The sequence below is a fragment of the Misgurnus anguillicaudatus genome, chromosome 14, assembly GCF_027580225.2.
Source record: "Misgurnus anguillicaudatus chromosome 14, ASM2758022v2, whole genome shotgun sequence".
In the NCBI taxonomy this organism is placed as follows: domain Eukaryota; kingdom Metazoa; phylum Chordata; class Actinopteri; order Cypriniformes; family Cobitidae; genus Misgurnus; species Misgurnus anguillicaudatus.
The window spans coordinates 29,067,906-29,085,649 of NC_073350.2; the positions used below are offsets into that span (position 1 = coordinate 29,067,906).

The 17,744-nt window shown below is 37.3% G+C and overlaps 1 protein-coding gene across 2 annotated transcripts in view; it reads right to left on the reverse strand.

Annotated features, from left to right (window-relative positions):
- sema3fb (sema domain, immunoglobulin domain (Ig), short basic domain, secreted, (semaphorin) 3Fb) overlaps nucleotides 1-17,744 on the reverse strand; it is an 81,094-nt gene that overhangs the window by 37,094 nt on the left and 26,256 nt on the right. The gene's annotated exons all lie outside the window — the stretch shown is intronic.

Here is a 17,744-nt window from a genome sequence, read left to right on the forward strand (position 1 = left end):
TGGAATATCAAATAAACATGTCTGCTTGACAATGACAAATGTTTTGTCTTACTTCATAACAATGAAATCCCCCAATAATTCATGTGATCAGATAATAGATAGTTTGTTTTTGTAATCGCAAAATCTGTGATTATGTCTATATTCATCTTGTCTGACAAAAAACAGTGAGGTCTGACAGAAAGCACAAAGCAGATAACAACCGATACACACTCACACGTCATTTACAACAATAAATTAAACACAAACATTGAATTACTTCCTAAGATATTAAACTATGATAGGGATAGATAATACAGGAGTTGTACAAACACACACCAAATTGGTATCTCTGCCACTCAGGATGTCCCATCCATAAATAACCCAGAGATAATGGTTAAAAATAAACTCTAATCTTAGCCATTTATCAAAACAAACTGAACAGGGTCTGAATTTATCAACACAATCCATTGGGATTAATTCTATTTGTATAGTTTGATTTAATAAATGCATGAGCGAGGGTCTTTGTAGGTCAGGTTTTGATGGACAGCTGTCAGGTTTGTCAGCAGACTCCATCAGTGAGATTATTTGTGTTTGAGCTCAAAGTTAAACAATGTGTCCCGTAAAACAGACTGTGTACTATAGATGAACAAAGACTTATTCATTTAATGTGTTTTGTTTGTCTATGTTTGATAAGCATGCTGTAAATGTGAATGGTTTGGAAATACAAATGTAAAATGTTCTTCAGTTTTGTGAATAAAGAGGGAGACAGAGAGAAATGCGTCTGTCAACGTCTCTTAAACATCTGTTTGTTTTAGGAGTCTTCTGACAGACCATCTGCTGGCTTAGACCTCCCTCTGAAATCTGTATGTGTTTTTGACACGAGACCATGAGGTTCCTCTACTTGCTAACTACATTTTATAAAAAAGTCAAAGTTTACACCATGTCGCTAAAGGTATTTTGGGTTGCTAGTGTATTGCTAGATGTAGGTATGGTATCCATGATATTCCAGTTTTTTAAACTTGGGTACCTTTAACTTGTCAAGGGAAAGATTGTAAGTATAAACACTAAGAAAACAAAAGCACACTTTTCTTTAATTATAAAAACACAAATTCAATTCTTACAGAAAGTCATATAAATTTGCACATGAAATGTGTGTTTGGAAATGTGGAAAATTTTTATGTGAATCCCATTTTTGTGTGAATCCCATGTGAAACCCATGTAAATCACATGTGTGGCACATGTGGTAACATGTTGTCCACATGTAAGATACTTGTCACCACATTTTACATGTTTTACATGTGTGTCACAATGAGTTTCACACAAAAATCTTTCAAAATGTGAAATTCATGTGTTTTTTCTGTAAGAAAAGATTTGGAAAAACAAAGTCTTACCCTTTCTGGGAAATCCATCTAAAGCATTTTTTTTTTTTTTTTTGCTATTTAATGTTAAATATGTTAAATCACCCTACATAATGTAAAAAACATTCAGTGAAAATATAACTTTATTATATAATTTTTATTACATGGCACTCTAAAATGCTTTATTTTGATTGGCCACACTTTAAAAATGGCTGGGTTATTTTTTACCCATAATGGGTAAATATTGGACAGAACACGTGCTGGTATAAAACTTGACCCAATGCTGGGTTATTATACCCCATGGTTGCATAACAACAACCCAACATTGGGTCATTTTGCACGGGGTAATTTTTAACCCAGCACGTGTTCTGTCCAATATTAACCTTTAATGGGTCAAAAATAACCCAGACATTTTTATAGTGCAGCGACAACATTCCTTAATGTTGGAACTATCACTCAAAACTAATAACATGCGGCTTTAAATAATTTTGATAGGTACGGTTTAATATTAAAAAAAATATATAAATATGTTTTTATAACATATATGACATTATATTTACAAATGATTAAACCAAATAGTGTGATCATGACACCTGAACGTCTTATCTTAAAACCAAAAGTAAACGGGTCCTGACAGAAGGTCTGCATTCGTTAAAAATTAGCAAATAAAATATTTCAAATCAATATTTAATGTTCCTTACTTTACTTATATATGGATAATTACACAGCAATTACTTAATATTAAATAAGTAAGGTTATTACAAAGATTATAACCTAAAGATTATACAAAGATTAAAATGTATGTAAAAGCAATGACTGAAATCAAACTTTGATATTTCTAATCTTATCATTAGAGTATGAGACTTGGATTTTTGTGGAACAAATTATGAATATATAAGGAAAATCATTGCAAATAAAGTGATCATTTGCACATGCAGTGTTATACAACATACACACCCAACTTTAATATCTCCAGACCTTCATAAGCAATGGCAAGCACCACTAATAATAGATTTCAGAGTTTTCGGATGGGATTAGTTTTACGGGTGTAGATGGCGTAATGTAATTTTACCAAAGGACGTCTGTAATATTAATGGTTAATTCACATGGAATTAGAAATCTCAATAAAATATTCAAAAGTGGGAGGGGTGACTGGATTACGCAGTGCGTCAACTCCCTCGTCATCACGTACACAATACAGGTACCTTGCTTTCTGATAATACATGTGCAAACAAGAAAAACTCGAAAGTAGACCAGTGAGGAAATACTGTGTTTAATTTCGGTTCGAAAAAGTTTGGTGCCTCTGAGAAGTGATTTTGAGCTTTAATTTTAAAAGTCTATGTCGTGGTATGGAGGAACTGACTTGTTCCACCGCCTAAAATGCAACTGAATGCTTCTTGAAGTACTTCTATATTTGAAAAAACTGCAAAATTACAGGAAATTACAAAATGTATGTGTATATTTACAGGTGGTCTATTCGCACTGGATTAGTATTACCTGAGATGATTTCTCGGGACCTTTTTACAGAAGGTAAAAGTCACCGTTATCTTTGTCTGACATTGTCCGTAATCAGTATTGGGGAAAGTTACTTTAAAATGTAATGCATTATAATATTAAGCTACTTTAAGTTACATTAATTGCGTTACTTAGTTACTTTTCATGGAAACGTTTGCGTAACTTTTGTGTTACATTTTCTTACTTTGCTGAGGCTTGATCTCATTCAGGCCTTGCAGGTGGCTTTTATGACTGAGAAGTTCTGCATTCAGAAATTGCATATTTCCATTGCAAAATTGACTGAAACTCCGCTCAGGCGCGCACATATATTAATACGCTCAGTTTAATGCAATACATTGTTTTTTTTGCATCAAATTAATTAAACTGAAAAGTAACTCGCATTACTTTTTTTAAAAAGTAACTCAAATATTAATATGTACATTTATAAAGTAATGCGTTACTTGTTACTTCAGAAAAGTAATATCATTATGTAATGCATGTTACTAGTAATGCATTACCTTGTCCATAATGATTACTGACATGGAGCATTCAAATGAGACAAAAATCTCTGAGAAGCTCTGATAAAACTGGCTTTACACCACCTCCCTATATAAAACTAATCCCGTCCGAATAGTACTTAAGACAGTAGAGCTATTCTGTCCATTACAATCTAAACACAACACCTCTACAGGATAATGTGTATTCAATGTTTTTTGCAGGGCCGAAAGTTCCTGTAAAGCTCTAAGAAAACACTTCTGTTCAAAAGTCTGGAATTTTCTGACGGGAGGGGAAATGTAAGTTTACTATTGTAGGAATTCAAGTAAGCACTTTGTGTCTTAGAGCTGAAGTGAGCTTTGTGGACTCAAAGGCTTGGCATACGGTCGAGACTGACGAAACCAGAGCAAATATGGGGCCGAAACTGTGCCTGCCAAAAACTAAATGCAACCCCTTATCTCTGTCTCTTCTCACATTTTCTTTCTCTCATTCAACCCCCGCTCTCTTTCCATCTCTCTTTCTCTCTTCTGAAAGACAGAAAAACACCTGTGGAAACAACAAGAGCAAATGCCTAAGGATCGCTGTGTTCTGAGATCAACAATACCAACGGCTACAGGTCTATCTAAAATCTATCCAGACACACGACCCAATACTCAACTAGGTACGTAGCACACTAGGTTTTGAAACAGAGCCATACATATTTTAAAAAAGAAGGACTGACATATGCGAAGTAACAGCTACCAAATCCACAGCCACCTTTGACAGATCGACTTTCAACCTATAGGTATAGACCTGTGAATCCAGATAAAGCCATGAGGATCACAATCACACTGTGAAGTATAAGTAGCTGAATACTGGGAGGTCTGATCTACATACACAGAAGACTTTGTTTTAAGAATGGCCTCTCTCTTTTCTCTGCTTCCCTAGCATGAAATGACCTGCTGGAGAGAAACTAGAACTTGGTGTTGCAAATGAGTAGTAACCTAACCCATACTTTTGCTTTTCAGACTTTATCCCAACTTCCACTCTCACGGCTTCATGCATTCCCTATTTCCCCGCTTGACCGGTGTAGCAGGAAGAGGCTGAGATGTTCAACAGCGGTGCTACTGTTACGTTCCTTGATGACTTTTCTTGTACCTTCTCACACGGCCTGTCTTGAACTCGTGACATTTTGGTTCGATTTGCTTGTGTCTAACCAACTGAAAGCTTTATCTTATTCTTTCACACCCTAAGAATGTGGTAATGCTGTTGAACCAGTGTGGGTACTTGTACTGTTTGTGAGATCAGGACTAATCCTTTGCATGCTTCAGGTAATGGTACCAAGATCTCCTGAAGGGCTTCACTGATCACTTTCTTTCTCATTGGCTTTTCTACGACGGCCAGAGACGATATGCATGCATGGTCACCATCCGTATCCCAAGACCGAACTTAGGGTCAGTCCTGCTAAGATGCATGAAAGTATATATTTTCATGGCATTGCCAAACAAAGTCATGCGTAGCATCTACTACTTAGTCACATTTAACGCTGACATGGTTTGGTCTGCAGCCCCAGAAAAAAATTTATTGATGGATGGCAACAGATTGAACCAAGTAAGCCAAAATGTGCATGACCAGAAGTAAAAAAAAAAATTACGTTTTGCAATAATAACGATAAATATCCAAAGTTTACATAAGCAGAGGTTAAAATCTTGTTTTGTTGAAGAACAATTTGATTTGTCTACAAATGCTCATGATAAACAATAAAGTTTATATAAAATAATAAATCACATTAAAACAAAAAACGTTTATTCTTAAAATAACTATGCGTTCTGGACTTCCAAACTGTGATTTATTTTCCACTGCAGGAACTTCCCCGCTGCACATTTCTCGAGTTTCAAATTTGGTTAAACGAAAGAGTCACTGCCAAGCGCTGCAGAGCAAGTTCCTGCACGAAACTCAGCCTGGCCCGGGGGACGAAGCCGCAAGGAAGAGGAAGAGAAGGATGAGGGCGGTTTGGGATTAGCGTGACACTGATGTATGCAGGCGGTCCGCGGACAAAGCCAGAGCCCACATCGCTTCTCTCCGCGGCGCACGCGTGTGTGTGCTGGCTCGCTCGCCTGCACGCACACGCAAGAGTGACATAACCAGAAGTCATAAAGTGATAATTGGGGTGTTTAAGAGCGGACGCACATACCCATATACTCAAACCTTCATATAAACAACAGGTTCCACTTAATTTTATACATCATCAACATCATGTGAACAGCCACATATATTTATACAGGCTGAACCATCCAAGCTACAGTTAAACTTTCAAATGTGTGTGTTTGTCCTAGATCACAAGGAAAAGTAGCCAAAGCAAACAGCTCTCCACTAGTGAAGAATGCATGTGAAAAAATCTGGTTTTGCTTTTTTACTATTTATAAGACAGGATTAAACATTTAGCAGACAGATGCGTTTTAAAACCTGCTTAGCATCCATTACAATTTGCAGGTTAAAACGTGTTCCTTTCTTCTACAAATTAATTTCAGTGCAAACTGTCAATTTGCATACTGAAGCACCACTTTTTATGACAATCCAGCTTCCAAAGTTTAACTGGTCATAGATGAGGAGAAAACGGAGGCCAGGAAAGGGAGAAACCGTGTTAACAGCTTCATCCAGTACATTGCAAACCTCTGCCTGCATGTTAAGTGCAAAACACAGTCCATTAATGCCCTAAAAGTGTTTAGTGTATCTGCATGTGACCCTCATCTATGCACAGCCATGCAGAACAGCTTGCCATGGTAAAGCGAGCACACGTACACGCATATACAGTAGAGATGGCATCAGCCCAGCACACCGCATGCCGGCGATGCCGCAGTGCACTGTAGCTCTTATTGTCACATGCTGGTGTCCTGTAAGACTCTGGAGGGAGAGAGAGAGAGCTAGCGAGAGAGAAAGAAAAAAAGAATGTGAGTGTGAGACAGAGAGAAAGCAGGAGAGACCGAAAGTGAGAGAGAGCGATAGCTGTTTTTATCCCAGATATACTCCGGACGGATGTTGCACCTGATTCCTATCTAAAGTTCTGGCAGTGTCATGCAAGCGGTTTCTTTATCAGCCCACACTTTCATTAGTCTCAGTGCTATGATTCATGGTGTTAAAAGTATCGCTTTAACGGAACAGCATGTCATGTCATAAATATACAGGGTTCCCACACCTTGGTTAAAGGTGCAGTGTGTAAATTTTAGCTGCATCTAGTGGTGAGGTTGCGAATTGCAACCAATGGCTCAGTCCACTGCTCACCCCTTTGCTTCTTAAACGCATAGAGAAGCTACCGTAGCCGCCACCGGAAAAACATGTTATCGTCGGAGACAACTTAGTAAAAAAGTTTGTCCGTTAAGGGCTTCTGTAGAAACATGGCGGCACAAAATGGCGACTTCCACGTAAGGGGACACTCTTTGTATGTAGATAAAAACGTCTCATTCTAAGGTAATAAAAACATAACAGTTCATTATAAAAAGGTCTTTATACACCCCTGATAATATAGTTTTGTATATTATTTTGCATTTCTGTCAAGAGATCCTTCTAAAAATTACACACTGCAGCTTTAACTTCAAAATCAAGGATCTTTCAAGGACTTTCCAGGTCCAATACCTTCAAATTTAAGGACTTGATCTGCAGACATATTTTAAGTGAGAGCAAGGTTACATTGTGTTGCCTTCTAAGATAACATTGTTACAGTTTTCATGTGTCAGTTTGACAGTGTCAAACACAACTATGCAAAAAAGCATTTTGAATTGGATCAAAATTTGCATACAGAAGATATACTGTAAGCATTCAAAACAGTTTAGCACGTTCGCTAAAAAAAAGTCTAAAACATCATCCTATGCTACACAGGGAATAATATGGATTTTTTTTTCAGAAAACTTATTGCACAAAATAGATTCAAGGACTTTCAGTGACCTGTATTTGGGTGATTCTTGTGAAATTAGACTCTCGCTCTCCCGCTGATTGACGTGTGGGCGTTGTTTTCCAAGGGAAGTGCCCATAAAAAGAAGTGATAAGTATAGCGTACCCCTGAAACGTCAGCTGGACCCGTATTAAAAAAAATAACTTTCAGAAACTTGGACGAACCCTGCCGAAGTGCCTTTGACACAGAAATACTCCACCTGCTTTTTTGACACTTTGCATTTGTTTAGCATGAGGAAACAACTCTCAAACTGTGTTAATAAGTCAGAATGCATAAAAAATACCGTTGAACCCCCCCACCCCTTAAGATTCTCCATTAATGTGGCTTTAACAACTTTGGTACTCAAGGGGCAGACCGAGTTACCTTTGAAATGCCTGTGCCATTAAAGCGGATACGTTAATTATTCAGGTAGCCAGCTATAAACATGTCAACAGCTTACAAGGTAAGAACCTGATAGATCACTAAAAACTGTGTCCTGAGAAATCACAGCTGTCTCTCTGACACAGCTAGGCTTTATTAAAAAAAAACAAGGGGGTCGGTCAACACTTTTTTGGCCAATCAGAAATGCTTTCTGGCTCTTTTAGTAAGCTTGCATATTAGGATTGCACAATATTGAAAAACATGATATGCTGCGATAACTTGCAATAATGGTTTAGGTTTGTATTATCGTTTACGATCAGTGATGCATAACGCTTAATCGTGATCATATAGCAGAAAAAAGTTTTTGTTTACATCATATATGTGCGTAAACTGTGTATAATAATTATGTATATTTAAATATGCCCACGCGCATGTATAATGTGTATATATATATATATATATATATATATATATATATATATATATATATATATATATTTTTTTTTAGATAATATAAATAATACATAATTATTAGTGCTGGGCAAAGATTAATTGCGATTAATCGCATACAAAATAAAAGTGATTTTTTTGCATAATGTATGTGCGTGTACTGTGTCTAATTATTGTGTATATTAAACCACACACACATTCATATATTCATTTCAGAGCTGTTTTACTTATATATAATTTTTTAAAATTTATTTTTAATATAGAATATATAAAAATATAAATAAATATATATATATATATATATATATAAACATGTAAATGTTTCTTAAATACATACATGAATGTGTGTGTATTTATTTATACATAATAATTACACACAGCACATACTCATATATTATGCCAAAATGCACTTTTATTTTGTATGCGATTAATCGCGATTAATCTTTGCCCAGCACTACTAATTATACAAATACACATGTAAACATTTCTTAAATATATACATGCATGTGTGTGCATTTATCTATACAAAGTTATTATACACAGTTCACACACATATATGATGTAAACAAAAACTTTTATTCTGCTATAGATTAATCGCAATTAATCGTTATACATCCCTATTTAAATTATAAATAAATATATTTAAAAACTGAAAATTTCACCAGTCTCTCTGTTATCTGAATCAAACCTAAAACTTTGACTACAAATGCCTTTAAGTATTAAAAGCATTAACTTTTTGCTGTGCATATTGCAATGGCCATATGAGATATTTTGATAATATTGCGATTATCTATTGCATATGCAAAAAAAACCCAATGCCCTTAATTCAAGACACTTCTTCCTGTTTCATACTGAAAGTAAAATGAGCGACAGATGAAAATAATATAAGCTTCGCTGTTGCTTAAAAACCGAACATCTGATGGAAAACCCATTTCCTACGAACGGCCGCAATGTCAATAAACCCCGGATGGCTTTCTCTTACAGCGCACGGTATCAGTTAAGACGGTCCGGGTTGTGATGAAATGAACGAGAGAGAGGGACAGCTCATGTTAAATCAGACACATCTGTAAAAACATGACTCTCTATCACCACAGACATGTTTTATTAACAAGCATTCTCTCAACAGCAATCAATCTCAGGCGTCGCGCTGCCCTCTGGTACCCTGACCTCAAGCGGGTGGACTGCCTCAGCTGTCCAGGCATCAGGTGTATGCTAGAAAGAGATCATCATTTTTTATGATTGACATACTACCCAGAACAGCACAATCAGTCCTGAGGGTTTTTTAAATATGGACTTCATTTGATATCTAGGCAGAACAAAACCCAGGATTACACGGTTGTCATCATACGAGTAATACTCGTACTCTAACAAACTGCCAATGCAAATACATCATAGTAGGGCTCAGAGGTCGTGAGGCGACGGTAAAGACTCCACATTAATCCGGGATTAGCCCCAGGGTCAAGGTCACCCGCCCCGGCCTGAGCAGAATCAGGAAGCAAAGATTGTTGAGGCAAATTGGCATTACTGCAAACCAGCAAGGAATACAAATGAGGTTTATGAATAAAAATAAGATGGCCAAAGAATAAAATAGATTGCGTAGTTGAAAACTTATTGCATACTACATATATCACAAATATTGATAATAATAATAATAATCATTCTTATAGTATTCATTTTAATATTTTTCTACTAAATAATAAAATTGTATTAAACCATAAGTGTATGTTCAGAAAAAATGGCCCAGAAATGGCCCCAAGCTGTCAATCTTTAAATACAGTACATTTCATTTAGTACCAATATGCACCTCTGAGGTATACTAATAAGAACTCTATACTAATAAGAAAAAGTACCGCCCCAGTGACCGCTAGGGACCATTTTTTATGGTAAACATTCAGACAATAGTAAAATAATGCACGATAGTAAAATGCAAATAGTCAATAATAATATGCTTTTGACTAGAGCTGCCTAAAGATTAGTCGTGACTTTTTTACATATTAAATGTAATATAATAATAAATGTGTATAATAATTATGTATATATAAATGCACACACATACATGTATATATTTAATAAATATTTGCATGTGTATAAACATTTGTATATTTAGATATAATTTATATCATATAAAAATATTTATTATATCAATATATTTTTTCCTTAAAATATATACATGCATGTGTTTGTATTTATATAGGCTATACATAATATTTGTTGATGTACTGTGTATAATAATTATGTAAACAAAAGTTTTTATTCTGCAAACGAATAGTCGTGACTAATCATTAGACAGCCCTACTTTTGACTATTCTGCATTTATGGTTAAGTATTAAATGATTCACAGAGGATTACAAGGGTAACAGAATCCAAAATGCACAACAACTGCCAGGCGATTACAAATTACGTTCTTTCAAACGTCATTTACAGACATTTACATTTTTCTAATTTTTTTGATTGCAACATTTAAAAAGTGTAAATTGAATTAATCATTTTTTCAGTGCATCCTTTAAAGGTAGAAACATTTACTTTAAGAAAATAACATTAAATAACATAAAATATTTTATTCTGTGAAATTACATTTATGTGTAGATGGTTTTGTCCACAGTGACTTACAAATGAGAGCGTTTAACATTTTGTCCAAATCTAATAATTTAGATTTGCAAATTTGGAAATCTCAAATCAATAACGAAAGATACAAAAGGCACTGCATTATTGTTTGCCAGTAGCACTAAAAGTGATTGACCTTCAGCTACAGCATTATAAAAAGAGCTACATAGACTGTGAAAAAAGATGGACGACGCAACATCGCTTCCTTCCATTCGTAATGAAATGTCCAACCATGGGCGCTGCCATGTTACGCAAAAACGTCAGTTTGGAGCCAGGGCATGCGCAGTAGGAATCGTCCATGGAGCCAGAGGTGGAGCTGCAGTATCAAACTGCCGCCCAATTCAACCACGCCAATCATAACAACACGCCCGGTTTCAATAGCATTAAATTACTAGCTAAAATGAAACTTACTATATCAGCATGATAATAACAACCACCTTGAAAGACCAAAATCATCTTTAGGAAAAATTTATTGGAAGTGTAATTTTTATTTATTAAGAGCCGAGTCCCGTTCGTTTGCAAGGAGAGGGTGGGCTTTATGAATTGTACTGCAGCCAGCCTCCAGGGGGCGATCAAAGATCCAGCGGCTTCACTTTTCAAGATGTATGAGGCACACCCGGTATAAACTTGCTTTACATTCAAACCAGCAGTCAAAGATAACACAAAATATGCTTACATAGTCAGTTTAGAATATATTATTTGGAAATTCGGCAGCTGTTTTGAATTACAGCCCAACAGTTAACCAAACAATATCCCTAAACTGTTGACAGTTTAAGGTTCTGGCTGCAAATAATAGATTTTATCATTATGAACAACATAGTAGCTCCTAAAGCACTTTGGTCATTTGAGATTCAAGGTCATCCTTTATTTCACTTACTTACTCCCAAAACCCAAATACATTTTCGCCATATCAGTATGAAGATGTTTTACTTGGCCTAAACCAGAGCGAAGTTTAAATTTAGCGAAAACGTCCTGCTTCACTGAGGCTTATTATTATTAAAATACAAGAGTTGTGAAGACGCTGGACCGCATCAGCCACAAACTCCCAAAGCAAAATGTGAGAAAAAGGTTTGATTTAATTTGACATTCCTTTTCCATCATGAATATCAATTTGAGACAAGGGGGTGGATTGAGTCTACAGCGGCGCTTGTGTGATAAACAGATGTCTGCACCATAGCCTCTTACTAGGAAAGAAACCACAAGCAAAACTGCACCATCATCTTTTAGAAAAAATAACAATGCACCCCATAAATAAACACAAAAGCTGAAGAAGCCTCCAGGAAATAGAAAAACACTTGAGAATTCCTGTCTGTATCCTGAGACATGTCTTCAGCTAATTTACAATCCTGGACATCCAGGAAGGTGATCTTTTGGTGGCCCTTAAGATGATGGGAAATGTCCTACACACACACACACTGGAAAGAGCACCAAACCGCTGGGCTATCATAACCAAGGTCAGGGGTCGTGGAGAGGCAAAGGTGGGCGAGGACTTGTTACCCCACTTCCTCAGAGCCAAACAGAAAGGAATGCAAAAAGTGACAGCAGGCATTGTAAGAGAGTCCTATCCTTCGACCGCACCGCCCGCTGCGGGCTCTCTATAGTGGTGGCTCTGTGTTTGTTGCCCCAACCTATAGGACCTGAAGAGCCTGTATGGCTGGCTGTGGCTTTTGTAAGTGGTAAAGTCTACATATAGAACAGCTTTTCACAACATTCAACGTATAAGACATGAAGGAATTCATCATGAGCCAATCAGCAAAGACCTGAGAGAGAAAGCCAACATGGTGTTGGGTTTGGCAGAAGCTTTGGTTACGTTTGGAGCTGCATATGTGCCGTTTCCCAGGCCAGACAGGAAGGAAGTGGGATTAGGATTGAGCGTCCGTTTTCTCAGGCTTATGTCAACACGTTCATCCATTCCGGCCTGTCGCGTTTCCTTTGCTTTGCGCAAGCGCTCATCTGAGAGAGAGGCGATTAACTGCAAACAAACAGTGTTGAGATTCGGTGCCACGTTCGGCTGGCACCACGCATGCTCACAGATACTACCGTGGGAATAAAAGACAGATGGTTAACCCTTACAGCACCGACTGTTACCATGGATAAGTACTGACTTTGGGGGCGAGCTGAATGGACAGGTGCACATAAAGCTGATCAGACCTTGAAGATACAAGGGGATCAAAGGAATTATTAAATATTAAAAGCATGTAATCAAAAATATCCAATATACAAAAACTAACAGAAAAAAGCGGAAGCAACCTCCCAGTAGTTGGTTCAAATCCAGCCCTCCATTGGAAAGCGAAGGTCTGAAGAGATTTGTTTGTCTCTGGTTAATCGGCTGAGGGAGATTAACAATAAAAAGAGCCCAACAGACTACAAAACAAGAAGCTACATTCAATAACAAAACAATACGGTTTCAACTCAGAAAAAAACTTAAGTTAGCATAACCTCGTCTGCTTCTGCCAATCTCATTTACTGACTATGACAGAAAGATCTCCATTTCCAGCAAATCCCATCCAACTGCGAAACCCAATTATAATCAGTGAGCATGTTTTAAATGCTCATTTTGAGAGAGGGCAGAGACGAAATTTCAATTACAGGTACGGAAAATTCAGCTCTATGAATAGTTTACAGTACAGCAGCCGAATGAGGTAACCGTGCAATCAGACCTGGCGTGAAGGTAACCTCAAATGATTTACAACCCAAACTGCGCCAGCTTCACGACGTAGTGTTGAACAAATACTTCTGCGATGTGATGCCTTAAGTGTACTGAGCAGAGAAATATTGCGAAAGAGCTCGCCTGGCTCATTTAAAGTTTAAAGATTAATTAGAAATGTAAGAAAGAGTTACCATCTTGGTTACCATCAGTTTATAATGTGTTTGAATGTAGTGCAGAATGAGTAATGAGCAATGTAATGTTTATAAACGTTAAAAACTGTTTTTTAAATTGTAAAAAGTGGTCTGTTGAGTGAACGTACAGTAATGCGAGCGTGCAGCTGTGTGGCACAGCGTCTGATTGAGGCGATTCATCCATGAGAACTTAAAGCTTCATTTGTTTTGTGTCAAATAACAGCCAAACAGCATTTATGAAAAGTCTAGATTGTTACAAATCACTTTCCTGTGCTTTAATTCCAGCTGGGTGGTTCCAGAATAATCAATGATGAAAGAAACAACTTTTAATTCATCAATAAAAGCCCCAGAGCCTACATAGGACATGCTGAACTCACTAACCTTCTGATCCAGAAACTCTGAACTACTATTGATTTCTACCATTGCAATGGTGCTACAGCATCAGTTAAGTGACCTGTTTCTCTCTTTTTCTCTCTTTTTAGGCTTGCTTATGAGTCAACCAACACTCTCCGAAAAAAATAATGTCAAAATATGTACCCCCCAGCTTTGCACCTACAAATTTCATATCAGTACCTCAAAGGTACCAAATGTATACATATCTATATACCTAATGGTACACGATGGGACCTTTTTAAAGGGTACTACTATAACAATGACAGCTGGGGTAAATATTTTGACATTTTTTTCTAATGCCAGTTTTACAAAGCAAGCATGAGCAGCGCATAAGCGGCGCGTTTTTTTCGGTGCCCATGTTAACAAGTTAGAGCATGCACACCGCACGCGTGAACAGCGCGTCCTCGCATAGCAGGAGCGGCGCTAAAGCAGCAGTGCTGCGATCGTTTCGGCGTCGGCTCTATTTTTGCTGCGCTGCTCACGCTCAATTAAAGTGACAGTGCATTGTTTATGGTTTAAATGCTCGTGCATTGACACGAAAAAGTGTCATTTTTCCCTAAAATCATGAATGTGATGCCAAGTTTATTTTAAACAGGCATGACTTTGAGCAATTTAAAAGAAAGCAATGAAATATTTAAAAACACACCGTAAACTGCGCTGTCATTCACTCTCTGCCCAGCACTAAAATGAATCCTCATCTATCTTAATAATCTTCAGAGAAACATCTATAAATCAAAATTTTATACTGTTGAAGGGAAACATGATCGCACGCTAGGCATACGTGCCTGCTCACGCTAGGCATACGCGCCTGCTCACGATAGGCATTCGCGCCTGCTCACGCTAGGCATTCGCGCCTGCTCACGCTAGGCATACGCGCCTGCTCACGCTAGGCATACGCGCCTGCTCACGCTAGGCATACGCGCCTGCTCACGCTAGGCATACGCGCCTGCTCACGCTAGGCATACGCGCTTGCTCACGCTAGGCATACGCGCTTGCTCACGCTAGGCATACGCGCTTGCTCACGCTAGGCATACGCGCCTGCTCACGCTAGGCATACGCGCTTGCTCACGCTAGGCATACGCGCCTGCTCACGCTAGGCATACGCGCTTGCTCACGCTTGCAGTGTGAAACCGGCGTAACAGTAAAGACATTATAGCATAACAAAGCAGTTTTTTACTTGGATACAATGCTAGTTAGGATTTGCTATAACTTATTTAAACATGTTGAAATGGTTTGATTAACAAGTTATTCGGAGCTCAGATGCAAAAGCCTCTAAACGACACCTCTGTCAAAATGAGATAATGATCATCGAATACTCTCTGCGTGTATATACCCACCTCAAATACTATCACTTAAAATCTACTTAATCCCAGCATCAGGTCATTCAGAGATACCGGTTTGTTGGCAGAATCCATTAAGAGTCTGATTTAAAAAATGCTACTTTACAAGAAAACATGTCAGACGTACTTAAAGGGTTTTGCATCTGAGCTCTTTATATGTTTGCCTTGCAATACATCTTTCACCAAGTTAATTTTACAATAGGTATTTCAGAGTAACAATATGGAATAACCTTTAGATTTGTTAGAGCCGACTCACTGACTTGCCCACAATTTGGGATATTTTATTTAAAGGCCTATATGTTATCTCTACATTTGCCGTTGAGAGACAAAAGGCCATACAGGATAGTATTTGTGGAAAGGCCATATATGGACATAGCCTAGATGTGATTTATTCATGTAATTGTACGAACTGCAGGCATGCACTTCCTCGTTCACAATAAAGCAGATTAATCAACACTGGAACAAGGTGAACTTTATGTGTGTGCACACCTGGTGGAAATTTTGCATGAGACCCTTTTTTGTGCAGATCTGAAATGGTGGTAAACAAGTGTTAGTGCATGTGAGTTTCCCATTTAATTTTAGACATGCGATGTCGCCCAATGGCTGGGAGTGAGAGTGAGGTCATCAGGTTATCACAAAGATGCGTTATGAGGGAGACTCACAAGCTGTCCACCCTCATCCACAAGACATTTACAATGATAACAGTACACCCACAATACAATTGCATCTCCTCTTGCTGCTGTCTGCCATAGATAAACAGGCTCCATCTTCAACATTAGCTATAGATAGCAACGAAATTACCCAGAATGCACTGCGCTGCTATCACTGCAGACGCATTAACAAGTGCCAAAAATATTTAGAGACAAATGAAAAGGATTTCTATGAGACTGTGATAAAACAGTACAGCGTACCCAAATTTATCTCTTACACAGTTTGTTGTTGGCATAATGGATACACATTTTATTACTGCTGAAATATTATTGTCCTCTTGTAGTCGATATAGTAGAAATGTACAAATACATTTATTAATTTATGCAGAATATGCTGATCATAAATATTTCTAAAAACATTAAAAGCTTATTTACCATAGGCCTACACTGAAATATGCTATATTAGAACAATAGTACCAAAAGTTTTCTTCAAGCAAAGCAAAAAAAAATTCTTTAAATTTGAAGATATAAATATATATGTTTTTAAACTCATTCACAGACAAATCTTTGCATCCCTTTTTAACACTCCCACGATATTTAGATATCTAATGAGCCCCATGCCTCCCCTGCAAAGTGCACTTACTGGCCTTTTCTCTGGAGAGGAGAGCCGAGAAGAGCGAGGTATCATCCATCACCAAAGGTCTGTCTGGATTAACCAGGCCTCATAACTTCTCAGTGCCTAACATCAATGTAAACCTTCCCTCCTCGCCTTTATCATCCAAAACCTAAAACCGTTCTCTGTATCGGTGCAACTTACAGCTGACCTCAAACTTCCAATTAATAACAGAAGAAGTCAACACGGCCTTCCTAAAGTGCACAGATGTAATCTATAACCCGAGGTGCGATGGGACTAGAATGGTAGTTATGAAAAACAGAACCAGTAGAACGTGGAGGAGGAGAAGGTGTCCATGAAAAAATATGGTTTTGGAGAGTCAACGCTCCCTAGACTCATTACAACACGGGAAGCACAGGCTCATGTTAACCAAAAGCAATGTAAACTTTTAAAGTAATACATTACGTTTACACAAGAGAATAGATCTTATTACAGCAAGTTTCTTTGCAAAAGTTATTTCTGTAATTGTGACGCAATGATATAGAGATACAAATAGCCAAGAATTATTTTTAGCATGGCTGATAACAGATTTAACGCTGCATTGTTTTGTTAAAAACTTGTTTAAAATTAACAATAATCATAGAAATATTTTCTTTTACTAGTTTTGTATTTTCATGGCCTGTCACTGATAAAACATTGCATCAGTAGTGCAAAAGGCCATGGATTCAAACCCAGGAAAGACATGCAGATACCTTGTATGTATTAGGGATGCATATATGCAAATTACAGGATTATCTCGATAATTTGCATATTGCAATACACATACCGCAAAGGTTTGCAGTAACTGAATGATTTTAATACTTCAAAAAAGTATGCATAGTCTGAATTTTAGGTCGAGACTGGTGTGGCAAGATGTTTTGTAAAACACATGTTGTTATATAATTTTCAGTTTTTAATATATTTTTTTATTATTCAAACTGATTTTACAAGCTTGAAGCATTAAGTTATCCGACACTGTAAATTGCACCATTTCGCATATCGTAGTTCCCTTTAATATCTTTCTTTGGATAAAAGCGCCTGCCAAATGCATGAAAAAGCATCATTACCCAAAATGCACTGCTTTCATTCACTGCGTACATTAAAGTTCACCTATTTCATTGCTAAAAACAATGTTATTTTGTGTATTTGATATAATACAATGTGTTCGCATGGTTTATGGTTAAAAAAACATTATTTTCC